Source organism: Gossypium hirsutum, chromosome D05 (assembly GCF_007990345.1).
Source record: "Gossypium hirsutum isolate 1008001.06 chromosome D05, Gossypium_hirsutum_v2.1, whole genome shotgun sequence".
Taxonomy (NCBI): Eukaryota; Viridiplantae; Streptophyta; class Magnoliopsida; order Malvales; family Malvaceae; genus Gossypium; species Gossypium hirsutum.
The window spans coordinates 8,347,855-8,357,742 of NC_053441.1; the positions used below are offsets into that span (position 1 = coordinate 8,347,855).

The 9,888-nt window shown below is 34.5% G+C and overlaps 1 pseudogene; it reads right to left on the minus strand.

The window, feature by feature from the left end:
- Positions 1-765: 765 nt before the first annotated feature.
- LOC121203356 (phototropin-1-like) lies at positions 766-6,863 on the minus strand (annotated as a pseudogene).
- Between the last annotated feature and the right edge of the window lie 3,025 nt (positions 6,864-9,888).

A 9,888-nucleotide genomic window follows, 5' to 3' on the forward strand; every position in this document is an offset into this window, starting at 1 on the left:
TTGCCATTAGTTGAATTCGTATATAATAATAGCTATCAGTCAAGTATTAAAATGGCACCCTATGAAGCTCTGTAAGGTCGTAAATGTAGAACTTCGTTGTATTAGACCGAACTCAGTGGGAAAAAAATACATGAAATTGATTTGATCTGTGAAACTGAAAAAAAGGTGAAAGTGATCCGAGATAGCTTAAAAGCAGCTTTTGATCGACAGAAATCCTATATAAATCTTAAAAGAAAGAAATAGAATTTCAAGTGGGTGACAATGCATTCTTGAAAGTTTCACATTGGAAGAAAGTTCTTCGGTTCGGCCGTAAAGGCAAATTGACTCCACGGTTTATTGGGCCATATGAGATCACTAAGAAAATTGAACTTGTTGCGTACCGATTGGCACTACCACTAGAACTTGATCGGATTCACAATGTCTTTCACGTGTCTATTTTACGAAGATATCGGTCAAATCCTTCACATGTTATCTCCCCGACAGAGGTTGAGATCCAGCCTAACATGACCTACAGTGAGGAACCAATTAGAATTCTAACACGAGAGAAGAAATAGTTAAGAAATAAAAAATGTAGCTCTAGTGAAAGTTCTCTGGCAACGACACGGGATAGAAGAAGCTACCTGGGAACTGAAGGAAACAATGAGGAAGCAATATCCAAACCTCTTTACTGGTAAGATTTTCGAGGACGAAAATTGTTTAAGGGGGGAGAGTTGTAATAACCCGATTTTAGTGATGTTGGAAACAGTGATTTGAAACCACCAAATCTGGCAAATAAACTCATAAATTTTTATTATTCAATATTTACGAGCCAAATTCTGGTTTAGTAACTTGTTTAACAATTTAAAAATTAATAAAAAAGCTAACCGGGGCAATATACTCTTCTGTTCCCACAAAAGAATTCGATGCACGCATAGGTTCTGCCATAAATACTGGTTTTGGCTAGCCTTTCTGGCGTTTTATCTTTTCATCTGCTGCTGGAATCAACAGCTATAAAACAACACTAGAATTTATCAGAACAATTTTCCAAACTTCAAATAATCTGGTGAACAGTAAGAACAACTTCCTTAAACAAAGTCAGAAAATAGCAATTTATAAATAAAGCTTTAGATTACCTGGGGTTTGCAAGATGTCAGGCAAGATAAGTCAAAATCGGTCAAGGCAACATGTCCATTGTCCTGGAGAAGAACATTTTCAGGCTTTAAATCTCTGTATATAATTCCTGTGAGAAGATCAATAGATTAACTCAATAACTTATTCATCACTTAAATTACATACTGATTAACAAGTTTTGGTTATCGACTTTAACCTACCTTGACAGTGAAGGTACTCCAATGCAACAACAACCTCCGCAGCATAAAATCCACATTTTATCTGAAAACCCCACAAATTTTGTCTGAAGAGTTATTAGATGATTAGAGATTTTTCCGAACAAAGTTAAGGTAGAGTTCAATTATGGTTAGAAGATAATCAATTACCTTACAGCATCTTCATTCATGACCTTCATCGGTTGTCTGTCCAAAAACATGAAAAGTTCTCCGCCAGGACAGTAATCCGTAATCAGACAAATATGTGTTTTGGTCAGCAAAGCACCATGACAGTTAGAATTTTGATGTCTTCACATTAAGAAAGCAAGTCAAAGAATGAGGATTGAATCTGCAATGACCTTCACTATAAGAAGAAAGGCCATGCAAGTAAGTTTCTTCTGAATTCTCATTAAACATTAAAGCATTTCAAACTAATATTTAGCTAATCCTGTTAAAACAAATCTGCATTCTAACTCATGTCAGTTTACTGACCTGAAATGATGCATACAGTGCTGGAAGAAAAGGATGGTCCAACATGTCAAGAATTTCTCTTTCTGCACAAGCTCTATGCACCTACAGCAATGGAAGGCATCAGCTAAGCAAAAAATGAAGATTGTGCATTGTTCATGGAACATGGAGGGAAATGAAATTATAGGAAATTCGGACAAGCTAAAAATCAAACTTTTGAGCCAAAAGGAAACTCCTCTCCTGCAGGTTCTTATCATTAATAAGCATACAAGTAAATATCTGAGTATCTTTTTTTGGGTTTTGAAGCTTAATACTCATAATTGATGCAAAATATCAAATACCTTGTTCCGGTTGAGCATAATGCTTTTATCCATAGCTTTCATTGCAAAGTACAGGCCAGTCCCACATAGTTCCACCAAATGTACACTGCCAATATAAAAAAAAACAATGGCGGATATAGAAATTTGTATGACAAAACATAGATTTATTACCCTGGAAAAATGAGTGTAAAAATAGGAGAGAATAATTAGCCCAACCTGCCAGTGTCACCTGATCCCAGTGGTTTTACTGGCCTGAAATGTTTTAGGCCTATCCTTTCTCCACTGTCAAGAATCTACAGATTACAAGAGATATATGAGATGTAAAAATCACATATATATTTAGTTAAATACTCAGCATAGAGAAAGGTTTAAAACAAAGAATGATACTGAAATATCAGTTTCTTCCAATTCTTCTCTTAAACCTTTTCTTTCTCAGAACCATGCTTCATCAATCATTACAACAGCATCTAAAGCATTTCAAATGAAATGTTGATCTGCTTTAAATTCTGCTCCGATACATATATTTGAAAGATAAATACCTTTTGAATAGCATTCCAAGAGGACTATCCTTCCTGTGAGGTTTAGGGTGAACCACCTTGGAATGATTCATACATAGATCTTTGGGATTCTGCAGGTGGAGAAACTTTTTGTAAGACAAAAGAGGGTTTCTGAAGAGGTGAATCGACATTCAAACATTACCAAATTGGCATCTGGAAGTTCCCTCGCTGCTTCATCGACATTTCTGCAGTTTGTTTCACCTGCAAGCAGTGATTACGTTTATAAGCAAACCAACACATCTATAAATGATTTGATAGGATATACAAATATTACAGCTCTTTACTGCCTAGTGTAGTTTTCTAATTACAGATTTATATAGAGTTTGATAATTAATGAAAGAGGAAGATCAGCATCCAAAAGAGCTTAAGAAGGTAAAATGGAACTTGGTTAAGACCAGTTGTTCACTTTCTTGTGCAGCAATATCTGGAATACAATTACAAAGTGGGTCAACTCTGGCACTGCCATCTACCTGCACTCCAATGAAATACTGGACTTCACCCTGTTTCATAAAGGCCAAATAAGAAAACAAAAGCAGAGAGAAAATGCAGCTACAATTTGATTATCTGCTTCACAAAGGAGTTAAATAGGCAAGATTCAACATTCAACTCTGAATATTTGAGGATTTTACCTTCTGGTCACGCATAGGCTGCAGATGGAACAGGTTCCAGAACTTCTTGCCTGAAATTCATAAAATTTAAAAAAGAAAAGCTTTGAATAATTATATGAAATAATGATGTATAGACTGTACTTTCAACTACTGAAAGAGAAAAACATCACATGCGTGACATGAATCTGGAAATCGAAATATTAGGGTTTGTGTAGTTGATGAGCTGCACATTTACCTCTGATTGGTTATCAATGGCCTCTCGAATCTTCCTCACAATAGCTGGATCAGTTTCAGGGCCTTGGAGAAACCTGTAAGGATTTAAAAATCACTTAGAATGAAATGGGAATGGCATTGCTTGAAACATACATAGAGAAACATTAAATTCAAGGAGATGTCCAGAAATACAATCATATGATCGTTGTTTTAATATACCAGCAATCCTTTTAGTTCAAACCATATTGGCAATTTCGAGTTCCAATTTGAAGCTGATGTTTAAGGTTTAAGCCTTAACAATGGCGAGAATGAGCAAGTCAAAACACTTGAAACTGATAACCTCGCATGCGAGTATATGGAATTTGAGTCATATACCTGTAGTTTCTGCCTAAGATTTCTTCACGACTGTACTCCGTCAGCTCCAAGAAGCTATCAGATGCAAAGATCTGAAGATTAAAACAAGTGCACCATTAGTTTCTTACAAATTAACCTCTGATTGGCATGATCTAATGTTAGATATTAGAAAGTGGAAGTCTTACAATGGGATTATCAGGCAGCCTTGGATCAGTAATGACAAAGCTTTTCTCTACACGTTCAAGTGTGGTGGCAAGATCAATACCCTTTCTCATTTCCTTGTGTCTATTTTTATCGTCAACACTGTCTGGCCTCTCATCCTAATCACGTTCGTCCTCATCGGCATCCATCAGCAGACTATTATCAAAGCTGTTAGCAGCAGACTGAGTTTTCCTCCTAAGCCTGAAGCATGGAAAAGTAAGCTAAGGTAAACTTGACTCAGCAATGCATGATACCAACACCATAATGAAAGTTTTCTTAATATCTCTACCCTATGAATTAAAGGTGGCTAGATCTTCGGGGTTTCTTTTCCGGCACCTCATTGATACGTTCCATTGAGATTCTAACACCCCCACTTGAGTTTCTTTCTGGACTTTCTGAACTTCGCCTTGTCATAGCTCCCGTTCCTTCTTCTTCTCCACTAACACCGAATTTTCCAATGAAAGGGTTATTTGATGATTCACTAAGGGAACGAGGTTTCCTAACAGCTTCCACAAGTTCTGTAACTGAACCTGCAGCCATGTCCTTTTGCCGGGCTGCAATAACAATATACCACAGTGTGTTGATCAAATTAATCGACTTCTGTCGTTTGAGTAGATATTTTAGTAACTGGACGAGAGCCATTACATTAACAAGATTAATGTTGTAATGAAGGGCATTCAAAACTAGCTAGCTTTTAAGTCACAATACTGTTGAGTGATTCAAAACTACCACCACCGAGAAAACTTGATATGTTACTTTTTTTTTTAATGTTATTTTAGTTCAATTAGCATGGATTTTTATTTTAATTGCTTATGTTTTTAAATAATTTAATTAGATTTGGAGAATAAATTGAATAAGGATAGATGTATAATAATAATTTCATATGCTTAAAATTTAATGATATGACGAAATTTTATTAATACCTAAAACATTAATTTTTAAGATTATACTTATATTCTTATTTTTTTTACAGTTATCCATATTAGTGAGAGTAACAAAAATATAAAATAAAATAAAGGACATGTTAGAAAGAACGTAAAATATATACATGCATACCATCGTATCGAATCAAAGACTGGCAACCCATTGGGGCGGATCGTCTTTTCCTTGGCCCCTTCTGTATGCTTGCTTACTTCTACTTGCATTCTGCCAAATCAATCGTTCAGACAAAAAGAATAATAATAAATTCTATACTTCAATCCAATCGACCAGTTGGAAACAGCAGGCCCATAAGATCCCATCATCACCGTTGAATCTAGTAGGTGATAAGGATATTACATTACATGTGAACCAACCCCGGCCCACAGATTTTTCTATTTTTCTTTTGCAATTATCTAATGAGACATGTTGGGGGACAATGGCCATTTTCCATTATTTCTTGATTTTTACTCTGCCGCTTTTTTCTTCTCAATATTCTCTAAAATAAAAAAAATTAAAACTGTAATAGTAAAAATCAAAATAATTATATGAATTAGTTGACGCCACATGTTTTAGAGATCAAGAAGGTGATAATTTTTTTTAAAAAATTGGGAATGGTGTATGAATACTAAGTCAATTAGTTGCATCACTGCATCGTAAGAGAAGTAAGGGCTAGCCTATCGATTATATAATATGGTTGTAAAGCTATTTAAGTGAAAAATAAAAAATATTAGTAAAAAGATAGTAGGCAACTAACCCAATAAATTTTAAGACTTTTCCATTTTCGTCCTTAATGGGTGCAATAGTGAGAATATTCCAAAAAGGAGTCCCATCTTTCTTGTAGTTCAACAATCTCCCACAATAATTTTCCCCTGCCTAATCCTCTCCACATCTTCCGGATCCGTACCCTCACCCTGTAAAAACCGACTGGATCCCCGACCCACCCACAAACAAAATGGCAATATTACCCCTCCATGACTTTAATAAAATAAAAAAGAAAAGAAAAGCTTGAAATTTTTTACCAATTCTTGCCTATGACCTCTCTAGAAGTGTATCCGGTCATCTTAAAAAACTCGGCACTTGCATACAAAACCGGGTAATCGGGTTTGGTAGCATCCGAAACAACAAAAGTTTGTTGAAACGTTGACAAGGCATCCTTTAAGTCCTCGGACACTCTAGGGAACCCTCTGTCTTTGCTGAATTCATTATCTGAAAATTCCTCGGAGCTCCGGAGAGAATTATTCGAGTTCCTACGGGAAGTACCGGGTTTGATATTCGGGGCATCCCCACCCGAATTCCTAACAACCACTCCTTGCGGTTTGCCAGTTTCATTATCGGTTTTCAGTACTAGCCCCCATCCGGCGGCTCTCTTTGCAGCCTCTCCAGATTCCTCCGAAGGCTTCGGACTGACGGATTCGCCGCGACGTTGGTCATTATCGCCAGTGATCTCATTTAAAAGTGGTGATGGTGATGGTGATGGTGATGGTGGATATGGAGCAGGTGGTTCCTTGAGTGCCATCCATGTTATTTCTTCAACCCGACCCGACTTGGATGCTAGCTCGGAATGGTCATCTTCTTTTTGGCTATCAGTACCACCAAGCTCTTTCAAGTTTTGATGTCATGGTGATTGCGAGCGAAATACGGGGTTAATGGGTCGGGTTGAGAAAGTGGATGAATTAAACACTTCAAGTGAGCCTCTAGAGTCCCTTGGCAACGGTGGAATCAAGTTCGATTGCTTGGCTGATTCTTTTGTTGGGTCCATATCTGCATAAGTTGAAAACCGATACTAATCCAAGTCTAGTGATCTCTAGATATAGTTTCCATTTATGTCTAGTCAAGCATCAAAGGTAAGGGCGAAACTTGAAAAAGAACGAAACCCCACAATAATTCATAGCCATGCAAATATGCTAGAAAAGAACCCAATTCTTTTTAAAACACAGTTGAAATTTATATATGATTGCTTCCCTTATGTTTCATATGCCAGTGTTTCATCAACATCAATGGTGGGACATTGAAATGAGCTGGACTAAGAGGCTGGATAGAGATGCTTCGGAACTGAATTATATTTGTCGAAACTATTTTTTTGAAAAAAAAATTTATTGTCACTTTAAAAATAAAAATTGGAGTCGCCACCGATCCTTGATTGAGGTGTGATCGGCCCACCTTAAAAACAATTTTGGCCTGCGAAATTTGAGAAAACGGGTTCGGGAGTCAGTTACGCATGAGGAAGGATTAGCACCCTCGTAACGCCCAAAAATCGGTACCAAATTGATTGTTTAATCAATTATTCAATTATTCAAGTCATGTGAAGAAATTGAGACCCAACAATTTCTCAAAATCCCCGAATTTTAAATATCGCTTTTTAATTATTTTTTTAAAAAGAAAAATTTTTATTTCGAAAAAAACAATATGTCATACCCAATGCGTAACCTATCGAATTCCCGAAAATGATTTTTGTTTATATTTTAAATAACGAATATTCTCGGTTATTTGAAATTAATAAAAAAAATTCGGAACCCAATACGTTAGGGCTCAATTTTCCTTGAAAATCCCTAACTTTGAATATCGTTTTTATTTTGAAAACCGTTGAATCATAAAAATGATTTTATTATTTTGACAAAATTAAAATGTTATTTTTGAGAGTATGAAATGCATATATACATGTATACGAAAAAAATCAAAATAACATAATCAAAAATATATATAAACAAAAGACTTATATAAAAAGATAAAAATAAAAATATAAGCATAATATATTACTAATTATATTTTTAAAAAATGGACACATATGTATATATAAAAGAGATTTGAAAGATATATTGATAAAGGTGTCAAATAATATAGGTATATATTTATACGTATTATAATAAAAAAATATTTGGATTATAAGATATTGAAAATATATAAATGTTATAAAATACGAATATATAAATGCATATATATGTATATAAAGCTAAGAAAATAAAGGAATAATAAAACATAGGATACGTATATAATATATATAAACTATAAAAATAAAATAATATGATAATAAGATATATACGTACTACATATATATTTAAAACATTTATAATATATATATATATTAACATATATATGCGCAAATATATACGTGCAATAATAATAATATAATAATTATACTAATAAACATTATAAACAATATAATAAAAAACTAAGAAACAAATTAAAGATTAAATTTAAAAACCAAACAGAATTTGAGAGCTGAATTTAAAAATAAAATAAGAGAGGGAGTAATTTAAACACGCACAACCAGGGGGAGGACCAAAAATAATTTACCCAAACCACTCAAAGCATTGCGCAACAATGGATTAAAATAAAACAAATTCAGCATTTCCTGGAAAAATTTGAAAACAAACAACAATGATTTTGAAATGATGGGATAAAATGGAAGGATTAAAAACGTAAATATCCCATCAGTGCTAAAACCCTTTTCAATCTCAAATTTAAACGCTATTTTGCAGCAGCAATTGCAGCAAAAACTGTTTCATCTTCTTTCCAACTCTTCACGCCAAAACCCCCACCCCTTTAACTTCAATTTGGACAAAACGAAGCAAACGATGCCGACGGCGCGCCTCTGCTGGTAAGAGTCTCTTTCCTTTCTTTTACCTTTCGGTCTTCAAAACTTTGTTTTTTCTGATTCTCTTTATTTTCGTATTTTCTTTAACTTTTCCATACAATATTTTTGCCAACCCCTCATACAAAAAATCAATTCCCTTTATATAACCCCCAATAGTTTTACAAGTTTTTTCTCTCTCTATCTGGCTGATGTCGTTCGTGGCTTATTACAGGTGTGTGGGCGTTGTGCGGGTGGACGTGGGGCGGTTACTGCAACGTGCATGGTGAGGTTGCTGCGACAGAGGCAGCTTCTAGAGTTTCTATTACCTTAGGCCGATTGGGCCATGTAGTTGGGATTAGCCCAAATTTATTTGGGCTAGATAAAATGGACTATTTATTTTTAGTCAAGCCGAAATTGGCCTATTACAATATTAATATACAATACTTCAATAATAATAATAATAACAAGGTATGCATGAATGTGTGATAGAGCCAACCTCGAGTGAATTAAGCTCAGCCTTCAGAACCAGATCCTGCTGGGTTTTCTTTTTTGGGGTTGCTGAAAGAAACCCTGACGAAGAGAAGAGAGACAGAAAGGAGACGAGAAGATAATGGATGAGAAACTACCTTTTAATGGCAAATGAAAAGGTTCTGGACCTGAATTTCACATTGCTTCTCAGATTATCAGCTCGTAACACAAGATTTGAAAACTAGTTTTCTTTTCTTCTATCAAAATACAGTGATTTTGTTGATATTTACAGTCTGGAAATGGGTTGTCCACATAAAAGAACAATAACAACAAAAGCAGATTTAAAAACAAAGAAGAAGCAAGATTTCTGAATATCACGTAATCTTGACCGTGAGTTTCTTCATCAGGCAATGCTTTTTCATGTTTTCTTGGTGTCTCTCACTCTCACAAGCAGAAGCAGGCAGCCGAAAACAACTTTAGTTATTTGTAAGGGCAATTCATATATCTAAAAAACTTACCATCATAAAGATAAAGTAATAAAGAAATTATCTTTTTGAACTTCATTGCAATTTGTGTAAGATGATGATGAAATGGTAAGAAAGGATAACAGCTGGTTTCTATATAATCTTAGATGGACACGTGGCATTGTTGGATGGTATATGATTTAGTCCTTGTTTTAAAAAATAAACCACCTCTTTATTTAAAATATATATATATATGCCCTACTTCAATCATTAAAATAATTATTAATAATTTCTGAATAGATTAACTAAACTATTCAATTAAATTTTTTTTAACTTAAACTGTAACATACTAAACGGACTCGATTATAATTAAGGTTTGAATCACAATTATATAAAAAATATATTAAAAATTCTAATATATTTAGATTTTTAACTA